This window comes from Elephas maximus, chromosome 2, assembly GCF_024166365.1.
Source record: "Elephas maximus indicus isolate mEleMax1 chromosome 2, mEleMax1 primary haplotype, whole genome shotgun sequence".
NCBI classification, from domain to species: Eukaryota; Metazoa; Chordata; class Mammalia; order Proboscidea; family Elephantidae; genus Elephas; species Elephas maximus.
In genome coordinates this window covers 177755445-177778627 of record NC_064820.1, presented here as the reverse complement: position 1 = coordinate 177778627, position 23183 = coordinate 177755445, and the positions used below count along the sequence as shown (strand labels likewise).

The 23183-nt window shown below is 42.0% G+C and overlaps 1 protein-coding gene across 1 annotated transcript in view; it reads left to right on the top strand.

The window, feature by feature from the left end:
- The first annotated feature begins 7328 nt into the window (after nt 1-7328).
- The window catches only part of ATP10B (ATPase phospholipid transporting 10B (putative)), a 216885-nt gene continuing 201030 nt past the window's right edge, over nt 7329-23183 (top strand). Inside the window, exon 1 of the mRNA XM_049874266.1 lies at nt 7329-7385. The gene's annotated coding sequence lies outside the window, so the exon portion shown is untranslated. The remainder of the gene's footprint in view (nt 7386-23183) is intronic.

The window sequence follows — 23183 nt, the reverse complement described above, 5'->3', positions numbered from 1 at the left end:
CGGGAATTTTAGTTCCACCACTCCCTGTATCTATTCAGCAGTATATAAATGATTAAGCAGTACTTCTATCAGAGCTCCTACCCTATTTTATATTCCCCAGCTCATCTGCCCAACAAAGGATCTTCGTCTCTGGCCTACAATAATAGTTTCTCTATCTGCGATGAAATTTGCCAGTGATCTAAATAAGGAAGTGTTATTCTTTTTTTTTTTTTAATTGTACTTAAGATGAAGGTTTACAGAACAACCTAGCTTCTCATTAAACAGTTAGTACACATACTGTCCTGTGACATTTGTTACCAACCCCTCTAGACTTCTTTAAAGCAAAAGAGTAAGACATTAGGTATATAAGCCACTGAAATTTGGTGTTTTCTCCCATGTACAGTCACAGTCAGTCCTAACCAGCACAGGCAGCTTTCAAGCCTCAAAACAAATAAACAAAAACAAAAAAAGAAATCCATTGCCATCAAGTTAATTCCGACTTATAGCGACACTATAGGACAGAGTAGAATGGCACTAAAGGGTTTCCAAGGCTGTAAATCTTCAAGGAAGCAGACTGCCACGTCTTTCTCCTGCTGAGCAGCTGGTGGGCTCAAACCACCAACCTTTTGGTTAGCAGCCAAGTGCTTTAACCACTGTACTACCCAGGGTTCCTTTCTTCAAGCCCCACCTGCTGCTGTATCAAACGTAATAGAGGACTAAGTTAAACCAACAACCAGTGTATCAGATTCTTATTGCTGCTGTAACAGATCACCATAAATTTAATTGTTTAAGACAACACAACTTCATCACCTTACCATTCTGTAAGTCAGAAATCCAACACGGCTGTCACCAGCCTAAAATCAGGGTATTGCTATGGCGCATTCTAGAGCCTCTAGGGAAATTTATTTCCTTGCTCATTCAGGGTGTTGGCCTAATTTAGTTCCTTGCAGTTGTAGGACTGAGATCCCTCCCCCTTGTTTTCTTGCACCTGTTAGCTGAGGCCTGTTCCCAGCTTTTAAAGGCTACCCACATTTCTTAGCTCATGGCCTCCTTCCTCCATCTTCAGACCAGGAACAGGATCAAGTCCCTATCATGCTTCAAATTTCTCTTTCCTCTTCTTCCTCCTCACATCTCCCTGAACCATCTTTCTACTTTCCTCTTCCACTTTTAAGGACCCATGTGATTACTTTGGGCCCCCACAGATGATCCAGGATAATCTCCTTGAGCCCTGGTGGTGCAATGGTTAAGTGCTTGGCTACTATCTGAGAAGCCTGTGGCTTGAGCGTACCAGTCACTCCATGGGAGAAAAGTCCTGGTGATCTGCTACTGTAAAGATTACAACCTAGGAAACCATGCGGAACATAGTTCTACTCTGTCATATAGAGTTGCTATGAGTTGGAATCAACCCTACAGCACACAACAACAAACTTTCTTTTGGGATGTAATGTAGCATATTCACTGGTTCCAAAGATTAGGGTATGGCATCTTTGGAGAGCCATTATTCTGCTAAACACCATCAGAGAATATGAGGTTCCCTTGCACCCTATTCTCCTACTAATTTAATATCTTGTGTTGGTGATATTCCTCACTTACAGGTGCAAGGACCCAGGGAGCAATATACTCTGTATGCTCAGGGTCCTTTATAGCCCTAACACAGTCAGGAATCCTGCCCTCCTCTAGTTTTCAGGAATAATGCCATCTTTACCTGATCCCTCAAATGTATTAGGGATAAGGAACCAACTCCAAAAAAACATCTAATGAATGTTTAAGGAGCCTGATTGCAGGCCAAGTTTTGGTAACTGCTGGGAGTTTTTTTTTTTGATAGGTGTGGGGTGGGAATCAGGGTTAGGACCAGGATCTCCCTTTAACTTTCCTCCAAGCTAGAACCTCAAAGAGCCTGGACAACTCTAAAAATTGCTTAATTCTATCTAGTGAGAGCGTATAGGGTCACTACAAGTCAGATTCAACTCAATGGCAACGAGTTGTTTGACGGAGAGTGGGTTCCAAAGAGCAAATTTCTTACAGATTCTTTCAGGTTAGATTTGAGGATAGATTGGAAATTGGGTATATCTTATCCAAGGCAGTAATTTCAGAGAAAGAAGAGAAAAGAGGGATAAAATACCCCTCAAGGAAGATGAGGAGGACGAGGACCTCCCAAACTTTCTGAGTGGGACTAGGGAAAAGTCACCTGATTGGTAGTGTTCTCCTTGCAGACCAACTGCACTTGATGTCTTTTTTCCCTCACACACTTTGGGGAAGGCAGTGGGTAGTCACTGGAAGGTAAGCTCCAAGAGGACTAAGACCTTGTCTGTCCTTTTTTCTTTATCTCCAGCTCTCAGACTACTGTTTAACACCGAGTACTTAACAAATATATGTTTGTATGAATAAATGAATGATTGACTGATTGTTGTCACCCAAGTCTTTTTCTGGTCTTTTTCCCCCTAAGCAGCATTGCATACTAGTGAAAAGTATATGCTCTGAAGTCAAAAGTAGATCCAGGTCTCACCTCTGCCGTTTATCCCACCAATGTATTCCCTGAGAATCTAGACCTGAGTCTATGTCCTATCTGTAACATGTAGCCAATAATGACTGGCTTTCTGTTGGTTCATGAAGATAACAGATGGAAAGTGCTTAGTGAATTTCCCAGCAGTCACTGAATGTTAGCTCTTAATAGTAGTTCAAACCTTCTGTTCCTGAGATAGTATCCCCTTGATCCTCAAATTTAATTTCCAGCCTACATGCCTTTACTTGGGTCAGTTGGCCTGTCTCTTCAGCATTTCGAACATATGTATGATTGTGTGCACACACGAGTACATACACACAAATATCATAGAGGTCAAAGCTAATTTAAACGTTATATTTTCCAGTTATTATGGCTCTCGTCAGAAGTCAAGAAGCCCTGGTGGTACAACAGTTAAGTTCTCAGCAGCTAACTGAAAGGTCGACAGTTCGAACCCACCTAGTGGCTCCATGGGAGAAAAGACCTGTTGATCTGCTCTCATAAAGACTACAGCCTAGAAAACCATATGGGGCAGTTCTACTGTCACATGGGGTCACTATGAGTCAATATCACATGGGTTATTACTAGTAGAAATCGACCCAATGGCACCTAACACCAGTAAGAAGTTATATTTCCACTTCCAAATTCTTGGATGCTGATTAAGTCACTTTGCATTTATTAATACCAATGTCTTGCATATAATATAGAACCCAATACACTTTGAATGGATGGATGACTGGACCAATGGACTGATGGAAAGATTAACTTACTTATGTCCTCTGGCATCTCCACAGGGATTTATTTATCTTTATAGCCCCTCCTGGTGCCCCTGGGTGGTGCAAATGGTTAACATACTTGACTGCTAACCAAAAGGTCAGAGGTTCAAGTCCACCCAGAGGTGCCTTGGAAGAAAGGCCTGGCTATGTACTTTCCAAAAAACTAGCCATTGAAAACTCAATGGAGAACAGTTCTCCTCTGATACACATGGGGCCACCATGAATCAGAGTCTACTTGATGGCAACTGGAATAGCCCCCACTGGTCAGCACCGTGCCTTACTCATAGTAGAGATTCAGCAAAAGTTGTTTGGTGGGGATAGAAGATGAGAAAAATCAGAAAAAGTAAATCAAGACCAATCCCCACCTGGATTCATTCTCCCTTCAGGGCATCCTGTTGAAAGGAGTTATTGAGTAGAGAAGCAGGGAGTTGATAGCCACTCTCTGGACTCTCTCCCAGGGCCTTTTTAGAACAGGAAAGTTAATTATGGAACCAGATTAACAGTTTCTTTTTTGATACAGTCAGAGTAAAACCAGCAGGATGCAATTTAGCTCTTCCCCACTTTCCAAATAGCAGCAAATTTTCATACAAAACAAAGAGGCATTTGAATTGCAAATTGCTTAGCAAATCAGCTAGCAACCCCAACGGAAGAATATTTCTGCTGCTTTCAAACCCACCCGGCTGTTGCCTTTTCAGGTTTAACCATGTAGTGGTTAAACCTTCACAAAGGCCTGGGTGTCTTGCTGTTTCAACTCTTAGCCAAGTGGGGAGGAGGAGTGATTCAGTAAGGCTTACTAGAATGCTCCAGCATGGTCTTTTTGCTCAGAACATTTTTCTCTTCTGCAGACCCTCTCTAACTCTCAGGGCACCAACCTCCACTCATGGAATGTGGTCTGAAGAGTCCCTGGAGGTCCTCACATTCAAGGGTAACAAGAGCAAATGCCTATGAAGGCAGGGCAGGGATACATGTGAATAAAGAGGGTGGGGGGTGGGTGCACATGTGTCTGCTGAGGAAGTGGTAAGGACTGGCATGAACATAGAACCTCATGCCCCATCTAACCATCCTTGTCATACAGCAATGCCGGTCTGTTGTTGAGTGTTGCTAGGTGTGATTTTTCCTGGAAGACTGTAATCTAAGTTCTTACTTAAAATATCTTTCATTTTAGCCATCGACATCTAATTTAAAAAAACACATACATATATCATCTATTGGCTGAATATGGCCTATGGGCCACCAGTTTACAACTTCTGATCTTGTTCTACTTCCTTTTTTGGTAGATGGGAATACTGAGGTGGAGAGAAGGAAATCCCTTATAAAAGGTCAGAGAATGGCCAAGTCTAATTCCTTGTCCAGGACTTGGTTGATCCCATCACACGGCCTCCCTCAAATCTCTGCCCCTGAAGGACACAGGGCAGTCTCATTTTCACAAGAGCATTTATGAACCGTGTTATTTCTGATTAAAATAAGTATTATAGAGGATTTGGAAAATAAAGTAAATAAAACAAAATCACAAACTGGTGCCATTTTATTTATGGGGGGACCAGAGGTTAGGGTGGGAACCTAGATGGAGACGAGCTGCTTTGGGTTCAGAATAGCCCCAAATAGCTAGTAGGAAAGTTAGGACAGGGGTTGAAAATGCATGCATTTACAGAGACCAATCCAGGGGCAAAAAGGAGCAAAGGAGGCCAGATGGGGAACAGGGTAAAGAAAGCAAACATGCCTTCTAAAGGATACAGACACTGCTTGGGCTCAGCTTGTGTCATATGGGAGTGCAGATACACTGCTGCCAGTCCTTTTGATATTTTTTAAGAGAAGCTTGCAATCTAAATTTTTATGTAAACTTTTTCAATGTTTAAAAAAAAAACTCAATTTTAAAAAATTGTGAGTCATACAAAGTACATCAAAAAAACAAAAACCTGTTACTGTTGAGTCAATTCTGACTCACAGGACCCTACTGGCCAAATAGAACTGCCTATAGGGCTTCCAAAAAGCAGCTGGTGGATTCAAGCTGCTGGCCTTTTGGTTAGCAACCGAGCTCTTAACCATTGGGGCAACAGGGCTCCCCCATAACTTCCTCTTTGCAGCCTCTGCTGAGCCACTCACTGGGGGTAGACCGAAGTATTGGTCCATCAGTCAGCAGTGGGACAGAGAGCTTATACGTGATCAGTCAGGTCGTAGACCATCAGAAAGGGCTGGCATGGAGGTGGCCAGGTCAAGGGGATGAGACTAAGGAAGCAAGGTTGTACACGGACTTAGGGCAGCAGTCTCCTGGGTCAGAGAAAGCTTCCACCTGAACTATCCTTTCAGTCTGCACGTACCTTGGGGAGATCTTGTGCCCAAGTCTAAAGCCCCTACTGTGACCTTTTATATTGTGTGGAGTGAGTGTGTATGTGTCTGTGTACATATGTATAATCTTTACTTTGCTAAAATCATACAGGTAATCTCCTTGGTAACTCTGTGAAAGACTATTTTCTCCAAAGCAGAAATGTTTAAGTCAGTAAAGATAGCATTTCAAAGTATTGATCACTGAATCAGAAGTCAGTAGACGGGAACGGGAGGAGCCCTGTCCAAGTCCCTTAACCTGTCTCTAAGTCTCCATTTCATGCTTTGTAAAGTGAGAATTATAATACCTGCCCTATCATCCTGTATTAGTGACAATTTTTGGTCAGAAGAAATGATACACAAATCAAACTGGCTTAAGAAAAATGGGATGTGTTGGTTTGTACTTACGTATGGGATGTACTGGTTCATAAGAGGATTTGAAGCACTCACTGATGAAGATCAAAGACCACAGCCTTCAGTATGGATTACACCTTAACATAAAGAAAACAAAAATCCTCACAACTGGACAAATAAGCAACATCATGATAAATGGAGAAAATGTTGAAACAGTCAAGGATTTAATTTTACTTGGGTCCACAAGCAACACCCACGGAAGCAGCAGTAAAGAAATCAAAAGACACGTTGCACTGGGCAAATCTGCTGCCAAAGACCTCTTTAAAGTGTTAAGAAGCAAAGGTGTCACTTTAAGGACTAAGGTGCGCCTGAGGAGTTTTCCATCGCCTCATATGCATATGACATATGGACAATAAGCAAGGAAGACTGAATTAATGCCTTTAAATTATGGTGTTGGTAAAGAATATTGAATATATCATGGACTGTCAGAAGAATGAACAAATTTGCCTTGGAAGAAGTACAGCCAGAATGCTCCTTATGAGTGAGGGAGGATGGCGAAACTTTATCTCCCGTACTTTGGACATGTTATAAGGAGGGACCAATCCCTGGAGAAGGACATCATGCTCGGTAGAGGGTCATCAAAAAAGAGGAAGACCCTCGATGAGATGCACTGACACAGTGGCTGCAGCAATGAGTTCAAACATAGCAACGGTTATAAAGATGGTGCAGGATTGGGCAGTGTTTCATTCTGTTGTACATAGGGTCACTATGAGTCAGAACCAACTTGACAGCACCTAATAACAGCATGGTTCATACAACTGAAAAATCTAAGCATGTTAACAATAGCTAGATCCAGGGGTTCACATGATATTGGGGCTTGTCACTTCCCTCTCCCTCAAAACCACAGTCCTGATTTCCCACATTGGCTATCAGACATATATCCCGCCTTTCCAAGTGCATTAGAAAGACATCTTCTCTTCCCCTACATTTTCAACACAAGTTTCAAGATTGAACTCCAGTGGCCTGAACTGGGTTCCTGGTTCTAGAATCAGTCAATGTGGTAAAAAAAAAAAAAAAAAAAAAAGGGATGAAATGCACTGAATGGATTAGACCAGTGTGCATTTCATATAGCATTAGGGATTTAACTAGGGGTCTATGGGAAAATTATTTTCATTCTGGAGGGTGGCAGATAAAGTAGGAGACCTGACTCATCAGCCCTATAAACTGTTCCTAAGGAAACGACTTCCAACCTGATGTATGATGTTTATTTAACATTGGAGCCATCTAGCTAAAGAGAAAAGTACTTGATTACTGCCTGGTTGTAAAATGAGATTGTATATTTTGTATTTATTTTCCCTTCCTATGTTTTTTTTTTATGTCTTGCAGGTTTGCTTTGACAAGGCGATCAGGACTGCCTGGTGACACTTGTTTCAATGAAAGCAACAGTGTGAAGAGTAAGTAGTTTTTCCTATTATTTATTGCTTCTAGGATATGGACTCCTTTCTGGTCAATACCTAGCCCATTCAAGTGAGTGTATTCAACTACTATTCCTTTTCCCAACCCACTGAAATAAATATCAGCTGGCCTTATTGGTAAATCAAATGTCAAGTACACGTCTTAAAGTTTTCTCCATTCTATATTCCCCAGAACAACATAGAGATTGTCAAGGTGCATGTCACTTAGAATGTCTTCTTGGCTGCAAGCAACATGAAACATAGGTTCAAGGTGTCTTAAATAATACAAAAAAAAATTGTTAGCTCTCATAACAAGAAGTTCTGAGATAGGGCAGCTTCATGGTTGTTTAATGGAACAGCTCGATCATATCACTAAAACCTGGGTTTTGACAGCTTCGGCAGACATCTTCCCATGTGTCTCTTTTTATCATCAAGGAAAGCCTTTCCAGGAAGTCTCAGGAAACTTCACAACCCACTGGCCAGAACTGTGTCACATGCCCTTGCCTAAACCAATCCCTGGCAAAGGGAATGGGGCCACCATGATTAGCTTAGACCAATCAGGAGTCACTTCCTGGAGTTAGGGATGAGATCCGTGTCCTTTGAAGCACTAGGTGCCATAGAGGAAGGTGAATATCTGAAAAAAATTAAAGTTTTGCTAGGAAGGAAAAAGGAAGAATTGATTTTTATTGAAAGGCAATCAACAGCATCTGCTAATTGGTTTTTTTTTTTTTTATACGCTATTTAAATCCCAGCAGTGCTTCCTGTAAGATGAAAGCTTATACAGGTACCTAAGTTTCAAGACACCATGTATCACCCCATCATCCACTGCAGAAAAAGTAGAAGCCAAGCCTTTGTTAATCTCTCTTGAGGTTGTGGGTAAAATTAAAAAGAACACTTAGAAATACTTTTGACTCTGGATTCAAAACCCAAGTCATTATCATTATATGCAGACCATTTCTCCAATTTGCATAATTATAAACTCCCCCTCAAACAGTAAACATCTCTGCCAATTTAAAAAAGAAAAAGAAAAAAAACAACTACAAAGCAGTATTAAATATGCATTGCTAATTTGACTTTCTAATTTGTCTGAGATCTTCACACAGACGTGCATAACTCCACAGATACTGAAGTGCTTAATAAAACTTTCCACCTGTCTGAAAAGAAATCAACAGGAAAAGGAAAGCTAAAAACCAGTTTTCTAGCTAAAGAATTTTAATTGACACCTGGAAATTGCCAGTAGGAATTAATTCTGGTAAAATAACTCTCAAATTCATTATTCTGTGCATTGACACCATCATTCAAAATTATTGCTGATTGCTTTGTGCAACCAGACGAAGACAGTATTTCCTCCAACACCTTCATTTGGTTTTAAGAGTCGCCTGCGTGTTGTAGGTGATCTTATAAGTGGACATTTATAGGAAGTGATTTAAGAGATGCAGGAATATTTTCCTCCCCCAAATCTCTCCCTTATTGATCTTCCTAAAATGCCCACACTAATTCTGGGCTTGGTCATTGAACGTCAAAGCTACTGTGCAAATATGTTACCTGGCCAAGGTAGAATATGAAACTATTGTTATGTACCTCAATTAAGTTTACTGGTTAACCCCGATGACAACTGGGACACAGGACACAGATTTGTTTGTGCACAGAGAGAAGTCCTCCTGGAGTTACATTACACATTACATACATATATGAGTGGGCATCTATGTATAATGGAGATAAACATTGTGTATGCCCACGGAGAACACCCACATTACATACATGAGTTCCTTTTATGCAAGCAATTCTGCAACCTGCTTTTTAAACTCAACAATACATTGTAGACATCTTTTCATTACAGTGTGTTTGTGTGTGTGTGCATGCGCACAAGTGTGTGTATATGTGTAGACATTGCCATTTTTTACTCTTGGTTATTATTGCTTTTTAGGAATGAGTGGTAATTTATTTATTCAATTCTCTACTAAAGAATAGTTGTCAATTCTATTTTTTTTAACTACTCATAGTATACCAAACATTCTTGTGCACAGCTCTCTTTCTCCACACACGGGGTGATCGCTTCTGTCATCAGTGCCTACAAGGGTGATTAGTAAGTCAGGGTGAGTTCGCCCAGTTGTGTTAAGGGAAAGCCATGAATAGGCTGGAGTCTTGACACTGCCCATGGGCTACCAGAGCATGGCTTCTGTGGGGCTCTGGATATTCCTACGAAGCCTTGGGCTCCTACAGAGCCTAGATAAGAGGAGGAAAGAAAATGATGACAGCCGAAAGTGAACTTTGCTATGCCACATTTTTGTCTCCAGTTATCACAAAACAATAAGGAATTACTGATATTATAGGTAATCATTATGTTTATTTTTGCATTTCCTTGAGAATTGTCCGTCTGCCCCTTACCTGGATTGTAAGATTCCTGTGGGCAGCAGCCAAGTATGTTTTCTTTGTTCAACAATACATACCGAGAGCCGAGCATACTTACATTACTGTGTGTATATAATTTTGAGGTGAAAGAGTGAGTTATGTAGAAAATCTTTCATGAGGGAAAGAGATGTGGAAGGAAGTTATTGAAGAGTGAAGTTTCCAGGGACTCTATTCTCTTCTCATCCCACCCCCAGTATCTCTTTTGTCTATTATTCTCTCCTTCCCACCACAATGGAAATATACCACACAATTTCAGGTGTTACTCCATTATCTTGGGGCAAGAGATGATTCCGCCTCAGGAAGTACTGTATAAGGAGCAGCTCGTAGTAAATGGGTCATTCTTGTCTATCAAGAGTTTATTTCTAATTCAATTCACTCAGCCCATGGCCTTAGGGTCAACCTGTTTTTATGACCAGCATTTGACTTATTTTCACCTGTTGCTTCTCTTCTAAACAAGATGAGGTTTGTGCGATTATGAAAACTGAGGTAAGGATATGCTTGGAGACGTGACTTTATACTAAATTTTAACCACTGCAACATGAATGAGCTCTGTAATGGGCCAGTTTGATTTGCTCCAAAACATACCAGAAAGCTGAGATATTTCTGTTTCCATAAATGGTATTTATTTGCCTTTACTAGTTTGAAAGATGTTTTTTTGTCATATCGTTCAAGGTTTAAGCATATACCCTATGGGCATATGCGTTCATAAAGTGCATCTCCATCTCTAATTAAATATGAGTAAAGTTTACTTTTCTGGGTAAAAGTGACTCTGATTAGACGTTTTTTCATGCACACCATAATTGATTGTCTTGCCCACCCCTGGGGTCATCCCCACTTTGGAGACTATGAACTGAGTTCTTTCCAGTGGTGACGTTGTATGATCCACCAAACTCTAGTGGACAATCAAGATTGGAAATACGGTTGGAAAGTTCTGCTGCGCAGTCACTTAAAACGGGGCGGGGAGGGAATTGGTTGTCAGCCTCCTCCTCCTCACTCCACTGTGTGTACTAGTAGGAATATTGAAGAAGTAGGAGTTTGGATAACTCCTTCCTGTCACTTTGTGTCATCAAGTCACTTAAGGAAGAATATCGTAGGATTGGAGGACTGCAGAACCTTCCTTCCAGTCAGGGAGCTATGGGGCTTCACTGAGGGAGGAAAATAGGCCTTTAAATCCTGCCTGTGGATGGAAGAAAGTTCAGATGCAGTTTCCCGATGAGGTTCTATACTTAATAAAGAGCTATTTAGTACTATTTTTAAATTATTTATGTATTTATTTTAAATAGATGACTTCTTCACATGATGAAAACATTTTAATGCATTATGGATATTTGGTAAAAAGCAAGCTTTCTGCAGACCCCATCTTTAACCTCTCCACTCTCCCCCCCAAATCAACCACTTTGTATGTGTGTCTGTCTGGACAAATGTGTGTGGATATCCCTATTTTTATTTTTTGTAGCCCAGATGGTATACACACTGTTCTGCATCTTGGTTTTTTTTCACTTTCTTGGAGTTGGTTTCATATTATCACACTCAATGCTTTTTCATCCTTTTGAACAGCCATATAATATTCTTCAGTTTGAATGTGCCAAAATTTATGTAGCCTTTCCCCTATAAATATTTAGGTTGATTCCAATCTTTTGCTCTTGTAAGCAATGCTGCAATAAATATATCCTTTAGAGAAGTGTTTTAGAAAGCACTTGCCTTTCACTGTCAGTGCCTAACAGCTGGCTTTCTGACCATTTAAGAATTGTGTAGTCACAGCTGGAGCCAGGTTGGGGTGAGCATCATTGAATAACAGGGAGATATAAGCACCTTCTGTATGCCACCAACAAAATATAAAACTTGGTGTTTTTCCTGAATAAGCCCCATAAAGCTACTAAGAACAGGATTATGTGACTTTCCTGGAAAGCTAGAGAAGCTCAGGCTCCATCTTCCATCTTTGATTTTCCCAGTCCAGTCCTGGGAAGCAAGAGAAAAGATTCAGCTACGGACTAGCTATGAGATCTTGGTCAATAGCATTTATTGAGATGGCATGGGTGGCCTTGAACAGCGGTAGCGTGGTGCGGTGGGGGAGGATCAGCTTTCAGGTCAGTGCACCTGAACTTTGTGAATGATTCTCCAGTTGAGATACTGTTATCAGAAAGTGGAGGAATGGGTGCTGGGCAAGCACAATGCCCACTCAAGGAGATTCCAGCATCTCTGAATCTCCTTGCTTCTCTGGTGTGCCATCCTCAGCGGGACTGAATGACCTCTAAGGTCCCATCCACACAGGGCTTTCCCCAGCTTTGTGATTTTCCATCATGAATTTGGACAGGTGCTGGAGGGCCTAGCTCTGGCATCTGCTTTTATTTTGTTTGATCCCCATCTTGTCAGATCACTGAGAACTTACCAGATGTGGCAACCTGCCCCTTCTTCTGGCCACCTGCATGTGGTAATTAGTAACAGTTACCCAATCGAAATGCCTTCTGAAGGCACAAGTTTGCTTTGATTCTTCAGATCAGTATTCTGGCCAGAGTGGCAGACACACACACTGAAATTTCAGTCTTGGAGTTCTGACGGGGCAAGATTTTTCAAGTGTAGACGTATTGTTATGAGCATACCGATGCTAGGCTGACAAATCTTCCCCTTACACCAAGTGTCACAGGGGGAAAAAAGTCTGTAATAATGACAACAATAACAGCAGCAGCAGAAGCTACCATTCGAGTTTCTATTATATCCCTGAGTCTGTGTGAGGCAATAGAGCATTGTGACTAACAGTATGGGTCCTGGTGTCTGTCTAAGGGCTTTGAAAGCCCAACTCTATCACTCATAGCTGTGTTACTCTGGCACATTTCTTGACCTCTCTGAACATCAATTATATCATCTATAAAACAGATTGTTAAGGGCATTGGTGGTTCAGTGGTAGGATTCTCGCCTTCCATGCAGGATACCCGGGTTTGATTCCTACCTAATGCGCGTCACATGTAACCATCACTTATCTGTCAGTGGAGGCTTGCCTGTTGCTATACTGCTGAACAGGTTTCAGTGGAACTTCCAGATCACAATGGATTAGGAAGAAAGGTCTGGCGATCTACTTGTGAAAACAGCCAATGAAAACCCTATGGATCACAACAGTCAGATCTACAACCAATCATCGGGATGGTACAGGACTGGGCAGCATTTCATTCTGTTGTACATGGGGTCTCCCTGAGTCAAAGGGCTGACTCGATGGCAGCTAACAACAACAACAACAGAAAACAGAGCAATAATTGTACCTACCTTGTAGGGCTATTGTGAAGATCAAATGAGGTAACCCGTGGAAAGTATTTAGCCCCGTGCCTGGCACGTAGAAACTGCATAGTACAGCTTGGCTGTTATTTTAGCTGTCCCAGCAAGACTGTTTCTCCCCATTTCATAAATGTGCAAACTGAGAATTAGAGAAGATAAATAACTTTCCCATGACCAAAAGGAGCAGAACTAGGATTTAAACTTAGGTCTGTCCACCTGATTAGTTCTTCAAATAATTATTGGGCACCTCCTATGTTCCAAGCACTGGGAACAGAGCAGCAAGCAAGCAGAGCACAATCCTGGCCCTCGTTGAGCTGACAGTCTAATAAGACACCACTCAGCTCCTTGCCATACTTACTATCCCTTCCTTTTGTAATGCTACTCCAGGGCATCTAGTTAAAATGCCCTCTCGGTGCTCTTGACAGTAACTGTAATAAAAAAACAGTTACTGTCAAGAGCTAATATTTATTGGATGCTACTTGGTGCTCAGAAGTCCATGGGTACTGTAAAAATTTAATGCACTCAGCTGCTAACTGAAAGGTTGGAGATTCAAATCCACTTAGAAACTCCTGGGAAGAAATGCCTAGCAATCTACTCCCGAGGGGGGGAACATCAGCCATTGAAAACCCTATGGAGCACAGTTTTGCTCTGACACACGCAGGGTTACCATGAGTTGGAATTGACTCAATGGCCACTGGTTTACTGGTGGTTATCTGGTGCTCATTTAATCTTCCAAGCAGGTCTGTATGGCAGCTACTATTATTATCCCCATTCTACAGATTAGATACCTAAGGCTTGGAGAAGACAGAATGACTTCTCAAGGTCGCATAGCTAGAAAATGGTAACTCTGGGATTTGAACCCAGAAACAGAGCCAAAGCCAGCTCACTAGCGCAGTTCATGATATTGTTTCCAAGGAGTCAAGGTAAAGGGTGACTGGATTTAGAGCAAGAACAAAAAGCTATCTTACCACTGCAGCCCATATCTAATCACGCATGAGTTGTGTCCCTTGTTTATGCCCTGAGCTCCTATAGATACCCTCAGAGAGAAAAAAAGTACTAAAAAAGACATTTAGCCATGGAAACAAAGAAATCGGGTGCTAATTAAAATCAAGAAGCAGAAGTGAAACTGACTAAACCGGCTCTCCTAAGCCCTGCTTAGCTTTATTTTCAAGGACCCCAGCGTCAAGGGGCAAGCTTGATTAGGTCGGACAGTGGCAGGCTCTGAAGCCCCTCAGCCCTCAGAGATGGAGCTGGACTTGGCTACTGCAGACAGGCGTGGCCTGGGGAGATGTGGGCAGAGGCAGAGCCAGAAGTCTGGCTAACAAACAGCCACGGCCTGGTGGCTTCTGCAGAGCTGCTACAGATCACAGAGCTGTGTTTGAAGGAGCCAAACATACTTCTGTTCTGCCTCCTTAATTCAGAAGATTCATCTGAAATGCCACAAGTGCCTGGTGGGTCCAGGGAGCCAGTGATGCTGGCAACAAGTAAAACGCCGTCAGCATGATGTTTCCCCATTTGCTAGCTTTATTCAGGGCTCACAGTTACCAGGAAAAGAGAGACAGTCGGCACAAGTGAGACTGTTGACTGGGAGTAAAAACAAGGCAGAGAAGAGATGTTTATGCAGAAAACAGAGACCCTGCCCTTTACAAACAGGCAAAGGCAGACCCAGCTGCAGCCCAAGCGTAGGTCTGTGTTACTTACAAAACAGAACTCCCAGCAAAAGACAGAGACTAAATTTGTATTCTGGTTCCCAACATGGAATTAAGAAATTGAAAACAATACATCCTTCACAGATCGAGTCCCTACCTGCCTCCCAAAGCAAAAAAAAATCACCTCAGGAAAACATAAAAGACATTGCTTAAACAGGCTGAGCACAGAAAATACAGCCATGTGTTGGCAAAGGTCTTCATCCTTTTCCAAGAGCTTAAAGATGGAGGGTCTCAAGGTACCAAGGGAGGGAACAAAGGAGGGTGTTATTAACCCATTTTACAGATATACAAACTCCGAATATCCAGAGGGTTAAGAGGTCACTCAGCAATTTGATGGGAGAACCACAACCAGAAGTCTGGATGTCTCTGCTCCTGGTAAACAGCTGGACTTTAGCTAGCTGCTTCTCCAGGGGAAACACGATCGTGCACCAGAGAGCTCCGCGCAGCCAGTACAACCTGGGATGTGCTCCATGCTCATTAGCTGTCATTAACTTGCTGGGGCCTCTGGTCACTCTTCCTGTAGGGCAGAACTGAAGGCCAATGTCATTTACTCTGTGTCGACCTCCTGAGGTTATACTGGCGAAGCTTCTAATGTACCTCCAGCACTAGATCTGGAATCTGCATATGAATAAAAAGAGAGAGAGAAAGTTGAATCTGTGATAATTCCACAGACGCTTACCTGGACGCTTACAATGGCAAATGGCACAAGAGCCCTCAGAGCCACTATGAGTTTTATAAAGTAGCTTCCGCTGTTACTAATGAAACGCCATGCTTTTACCAAGGCAGGCCACACATCAAAGAAGCCAGAGGTCTGTGAGTTCAGAGCATGAAACCAGGCTGCATGGGACAGGAATGTTTGCCCACTGCTTAACTAAGAGATGTTTCTGGAACTCTGAAACTCTCTCACCCAGAACTTCCCACTAAACTGCTGACAAACTGTAGCAGAGTGGCCCAGAGTCAGATAAGCCAGAGTTCAAGATCTAGATCTGCCACTCCCTAGCTGTGTAAACATGGAAAAAATAACTACTTTGAGTCTTTAATGTCTCAACTATAATAAGCAGGAGCTGTTAATATACCTACCAAGTAGCACATAAAGCATTCAATTGAATAAATGGGAAACCACAGCATTAGTAGTAGTATTCCAGGAGAGCTGGAAATGAGCCCAGAAATCACCTCACCCAGGTTCCCAAACCTGGCTGAGCATGAGCATCACATGAGGTGCTTTCTAAATGCGTGAGCCTGTGCCCCAGCAGCCCTGCCCCTGCAGCCGGCCCTCAGTATACGCCACTTCTGGGACTTTACCGCTCCTTTGATGGGCAATACAGAGTCCCTCTAGGGTAAAAGTATCTGTGCTTCCATTAGTGAAGACAACAGCTATTTTTCGAAATCTCAATGGGGAGGGCCTACTCTTCTGTAGTTTTCAAAGCTCCTCAAATATTTCTTGAGTAACCAGATTAGCATCAATCCTTAGAATGATCTTGGGGAACCACTGACCTAAACCCCTGTTGTAGTTGTTGTTAAGTCGATTCCGACTCATGACAACCCCAGATGTGCAGAGTAGAACTGCTTCGTAGGGGTTTTAAGGCTGTGACCTTCAGAAGCAGATCACGAGGCCAGTCTTCCGAGGCACCTCTGGGTTGGCTCAAACTGCCATCCTCTCGGCTAGTAGTCAAGAACTTAATCATTTGCACCACTCAGGGTCTCCTGACTTGAGGCCCGGAGAGGCTAAGAAAGCTCCCAAAGGTCACAGAACCACAGAGCTAATTAGCATCAATCAATGAATCAAAAAACCCATCCTTAGTTTTTCTGATTGCCAGTCTAATGACCTTCCCACAAAGTCAATGCAACAAAATTAAGGAAAGAATGGAACAGTCTTCAGAGTTGATTTCCTCAAGTGTATTCCAGGTGGCCCACATCTACCATGTGTTAGCTACTGTTTAGAGCCATCAACTGGTTTCTCCCTAAGGATTTACACTGTGAATTTCAGTTTAGAACAACAATTCCAGGGACATTTCAGAATCCGAGTGTCAAAGCATCACTGTCTTCCTGAGGAAAGTGTGGCTTTTCAGAACATGAGGCCAGAGCCCAGGCATCCCAGCTCCATCCCATAAACATAAGCCTCCAGGAGATTCCTGAATGAGCAATGCCCAGGAGAAAGGGAGCAACCCAGAAGAGCAAACCACGCCCCACACACAAACTCATCAATGGTGGCCAGGGTTGCAGATGGAACCTGAGAATAGTATTAAGGACGGCTACTTTTCCTTGAAGCTAAGTATGCGGCAGGAACTGCGCTAAGTGTTGAGATGACTTACTTCAGCAGACCTAAGGGTACAGTGCCACTGTTTATCCTTTTATTCTCATTTAGCACCATTTTTCTAATACTTAATTTTATTTTGGGTGAAAAAAGGACACAACAAAACCTGTTCCCGTTCTAGTTTCTAGACACAGTGATCAGTGACATTACTCACATTCTTCACATTGTGTCAACATTCTCACTGTTTCAATTCTAGTTGTTTCACTTCCATGTACTTAAACTTCCTACCCCTCAACCTGCTTATCTATGTTTTAAAATAGCTTGACCCTTTGGTCTTTTACAGATTTTTTTTAAAAAATGCAGTACTCAATGGTGGCAATCCTTATTTTCTGAGCTATTACTTAATCTAAAGGTGACTTCAGGGGGTAGTTTGAATTCAAGTTTTGAAGAATAAATCAGGGCTATCACTTTTTTTTTTTTGGAATGGTACTTTAGGTGGAAGTTTACAGAGCAAATTTCTCACTAAACAATTAATACACACATTGTTTTGTGACATTGGTTGCCAACCCTGGGATGTGTCAACACTCTCCCCTTCTCTGCCCTGGGTTCCCTGTTTCCATTCATCCAGTTTTCCTGTCCCTCCCTGCCTATGAAGCATGTTCCTCACATGTGCTATTGTTTGGCCTATAGATATGTCTAATCTTTGGCTGAAGTGTGAGCCAGGGGAGAGACTTCAGTACTGAGTTAAAAGGGTTACTTATTTTTATCATCATTATAAACCAAAAAAAAAAAACTCACTGCTCTCAAGTTGATGCCGACTTATAACAACCCTATAGGGCAGAATAGAGCTGGCCCACAGGGTTTCCAAAGCTGTTAATCTTTATGAAAGAAAACTGCCTCATCTTCCGGCCATTGGAGTTTGAACTGCCAACCTTTTGTTTAGCAACCAAGTGCTTTAACCACTGCACCACCAGGGTGCCTCTCATCATTGTAAGGATGATAAAATGTAACCTTGGGGATCCAGGGTACAGGCCTGAGTTGAGCATACCAGCGCTAGTTGCCATCTAGTCGATTCCAACTTATGGTGACCCCATGTGTGTAGAGTAGAACTGACCCCTCCTTGGGTTTTCATGGTTGTGACCTTTCAGAAGCCAGTTGCCAGGCCTTTCCTCTGGGTGAACTCAAACCACCAACCTTTCAGTTAGGAGCTGAGCGCTAAACCATTTGTGCTACCCAAGGAATCTGAGATGAGCATAATGGCATATAAAAAAAGATAGGTGGAAGGATCATACCTTTACTAAGGTAGGAAAATCTGCTTTGAATAAATCCCAAAACTGTTAAGAATGACTTTCCTTTAAATAGCAGAACGTTTGTTGCCCTCACACTTCCCTATGCTCCACTTTTCTGGGTTGTAAAATAAGGGTTCATACTGTACCCACTTCCTAAGTTTGCACAGATTAAATGATTTAATAGATACAAAGCACTTAGCACAATGAATGCACAGTAATTCCTATATAAATGTTCAATATTGTTATAATTACTATTAGCGTGTGGGTTTGGTTTTAATAAGGAGTAAAATTTACTTAAGTCTAAGTTAGAAATGATAGTGAATGATTCAATTGAATGTATGTATGTGTATATATATGTATAATACATTTATATAATTATGAATGCCTTTAGGTACTATATCAGTTTTTGTATTGCTCTGTAACAAATTACCGAAACAAAGCACCTTAAAACAACACCCATTTATTACCTCAGTTTCTATAAGTCAGAAGTCCAGAGTTCTCTGTTCGGGGCCTCAAAAGACTGAAATCAAGTTATCAGTTGGACTGTGTTCCCTCCTGGACGCACTGAGGAAGAATCTGCTTCCAGGCTTATTCAGGTTGTTGACTAAACTCAGTTCCTCACAGTCTAGCACTGAGGTCCCCATGCTACAGCCATTCTCAGCTGCATCCCTTGCCATGTGGCCCCATCCACCCACCTTCAATGGAAAATCTCTCTCCCATTGTATCCTACTCCTGCTTCAAATCTCTCTCGCCAAGAAGAGCCCAGTCTCTGTTAAGGGTTCACCTGATTAGTCAGGCTCACCCACTCTAATCTTCCTCTCTAAGGACAACTGATTTGGGACCTTAATTACAACTGCGAAATTCCCTCCCCAGCAGTACCTAGAATAGTGTTTGATTGAATAACTGTGAAAAGGTGTGTATACATCGGCCTGGGAATCTTGGGGACCATCTTAGAATTCTTCCTACCACAGACACATTTTCTCAGCAACACTGGCTTGGGTCAAAACAAGATGGGACAGTAAAATGATGAGGGACTTTTTGATGTGTGGTTTGTAAAATAATTCTTTAAAAATTATTCTCATTGCTTTATAATCATACCTCAAATGTGGGACACCTGGGACCCTTGACCAGCACTTAGCAGGAATGACAGTTAACGATGTTAATGGTACTGTGCTATTAGAAACTGTATAGGAAGAATCCCAAATACTCTTCAATACCAGCTGTAAGCCATTTAACCTTTCTATGTCTATTTTATCCCCTATAGAAGGGAGACATGACCATTTGCTGATGTGAGAGCTTAAAGATGTTTTACATAAATGGCAATGATAATGAACATCTGCTATTTCTTGCAAGCTTACCGTGTGCAGGCATCATGGTATAATTGAAGACACGTGGCTTCAGGACTGAGGCCAGATCCATATTTCAATCCTAGTTCCATCTTTTTGGGTAAATTTCTTAACCACTTGGAGCCTTGGTAACTTTAGGGAGCATTGACAAGAATGATAGCTAATGGGTGCCAACCTAAGTCTGGAGAAAGTGTATGTGTGCAGTTTGTAATGGGCTGCTAACCTACAGGTTGGGAGTTCAAACCCATCCAGTGGCACCACAGAGAAAGGCCTGGCGATCTGCTTCTGTAAAGAGTACAGCCAAGAAAACCCTGTGGAACAATTCTGCTCTGCCACACAGGGGGTCGCTATGAGTCAGAACCAATTCTATGGCAAACAACAGATTCAGCGCATGTGTTCACTCAATAGATGGTAAGTATGCAAATACAGACCTTACAGAAATACTATCTTTCTAAAAATACAGTCATTCAAGTACCACCTTCATGATTTTTACCGTACTTGCATGCCATCTATTCTGTTTTACTTAGTATTCTTTAAAACATTTTTTTTCTTATCCATGAAATTACAAATCCGATGTGCTTGTTTCCTTTTTTTCTAAGACCGCATAAAATAAATACATAACTGTTAAACTAAAAGTGTACTCACCAAGATTGCCATATGTACCACCAGAAATAAAAATGCCACCTGTTAGAGAAGGCTGCAGTAAGGATGTGAAAAGCCCCCTTTTAAGTGGAATAGGGTTCTCCATGAGGACCCTGAAGAGAAAAATTGAGAGCTAATGGGATTTTCAACAACTTAATTTTGTTTTTTTGAGAGAGTGCCTGGGAATTGAATTCACCTGATTTTTAAATTAAGGTTAAAAAAAGAATAGGAAAAAACTGTATTCAGTGAAAACAAAATGAAAATACGCCAGAGCCAGGACGCATACTCAGATCTTTCTAATTCCAAGGCCCATGCTTTTCACATCACGATAAACAACAAGGGCAATGGGAACGAGACAAGGGGGCGGGGGAAGGTAGCAGAGAAGTAAAGAAAGAAATGCAGAGGAAGAGGGATTGGCAAATTGTGGGCATCCACAGAGTTTTTTTTACAGAGGATGGGGGAAGGAAAAGAGAAAATACATTACGAAATAGAAAGAAAAGATTCAGTGTATTCTTAAGTGATTTGGTAAATTCTTAAGTGACTATAAACCATCCTGATCACCCCATACTTGAGCTCCTATGGACCTTACAATGTAGTTACCTCCTATCACTTCTCTGTCAGTTATTGACAGCTCTTCAGCTGCTCTTTTAAGCCTTTAGAACTCCCCTCGGAGCCAGAGTGATGTGGCTGCCCACTATTGCAACATTATGAGCCACACAATATGCTCAGTAATCAGGGCAGTGTGTGACAGCGGTATCTGAGTATCAAGCTGGGATCCTTAACTCTGAGTCTCTGTACTTAGCTGAGAAAAAAAAAAAAAAAAATAGCAACACTGATTGTAGTATGGTAACCAACCGAAAATGATGTCGAGCAAGGGAGTAAGATGATTGCAGCGCTTCTTTCTGACTTTCCACTCCTTGCTAAGTGGCTCTCAGGAGGTGGCTTACTTGCAGCCATTTGCTTCTACAACTAGAATTAAATGTTCTGCCTTTGCCACTGCCTGTCCCAAGAAGCATGGCAGCCCTGACTGCTGAGCAACCAGGGAAGAGCATTCTCATTCTATATTTTAATTAGACCTTGACATCTGGTGTGGACTGTGAGTGCTTATTTGCACACCTGCAGGCTATTGGCTGTAAAGGAGCCCAACCTGTCTGGGGATTACTAGTGCAGATGGAGACTGCAGTCATTTAATTTAATAGAGCAATTGTGTGGGCCTTGCAGAAATGCTCAGCAATTGTGAAATGTGGGCTTCTCAAATTTAGGTACAAATCTGTTCTTTTTGTAACACACATTTCACCTCTTCTGTCAGTCTTCATCACCAACACAGCCCATTAGAAGAGAATCAGGGCAGCCTTGGAAATTTTGCAGGGGAGAGGGAAGAGAGGTAGGGCCCTAGGATGGGACTGGAGCTATAAAGATAATGTAATTTGTCCAGGATTTACATGACCACCTTCCCTCCTCTGTTGAACAAATGTGCCTTGTACTGCTCCAGCCTCATGGAAGGAGCCTCTGCCTTTGAATGTGTAGAAGGAGGTGAATGTCTGGCACCTACTGAGAAGGATGCAAATTTGATGGGAGGTAGCCAGAGTCACCTCATGGGCTCTTGTGTTTCCATAACGTTGGGCAAGACCTCTTACTTTCCCATTACTAGGAAGCCAACTCCTATAATATCTGTTTTATTTACCACTGTATCCCCAATAGGACACAGTGGTGCAAACACTTAATGCATTCAGCTGCTAACCAAAAGGCTGGAGGTTGGAGTCCACCAGAGGCACCTCAGAAGAAAAGCCTGGTGATCCACTTCCAAAAATCAGCCATTGAAAACCCTATGGAACACAGGTGTACTGTGGTACATGTGAGTTCACTATGAGTCGGAATCTGGTTTGTCTTTTACTGATAAACCGATACCTCTTGTGGTACCTGACATAGCTTGCATGCTCAATAAGCATTTAAGGAAAGAAAGAAAGAATGAATAACAAACCAGCTGAGGTCATATTGCCAGTCCACTGAGACCCATTAGCTTCCTGAATGCATCCTTCTGAGTGTTCTCAAAAGTCTGGACCCACCCTGGGTAACTTGCTGGAAGATTCCACCTGTATGTACATTCATTAGCTATAAAACTGGGGTGTTCTTAGTTGGCTTACATTGTTTCCTACTTATCTCTAGCTTGCCTGTGGGATCCCAGTTAGCTCACATTCTAGCTGAGGAGAAGGGACTCTTAGAAGATGAGTAGCAAATGACGCAAAACAGAATTATTTCCTGATGTGGTGGTACAGATTAACATTGGAGGAGTTCAGAAGACAGAGAACTCCCAGTTGGCCAGGAAACCAAGGCAAAATGCCTTTGCTTTAGGCCTTGAGGGATGGGTAGTCAGAGAAGTTGTGGAAGTCGTCCAGATAAACAAAAAGGGAAATATAAAGTAGTTAACAACACGGTTATGGGCAGACCTGGGTTGTATTCCCGCCTTCACCATTTACTGGCCATGTGGATTTAGACGAATAGCATTATCTGTCTAAACCTTAGTTTTGTTTTAAAAATGGAAAAAAATATGACTATGCCACATGCACTTCAGAAATAATTAGGAATAAAAGAGGCAATATGTGTAGATAATTTAGCAAAATTCCAGGCATACTGTTATTAGTTATTGTTAGTTGCCATTGAGTATGTTCCAACTCATGGTGACCCCATGTACAACAGAATGAAGTGTTGTTTGGTCCTGCACCATCTTCACAATGGTTGAGATGTTCAGGTCCATTGTTGCAGCCACTGTGTATTTTGAGTGCCTTCCAGTCTACAGAGGACTCACCTTCCAGCGCTGTATTTGACAATATTCCATTGTGATCCATAGGGTTTTCATTGGCTAATTTTCAGAAGTAGAT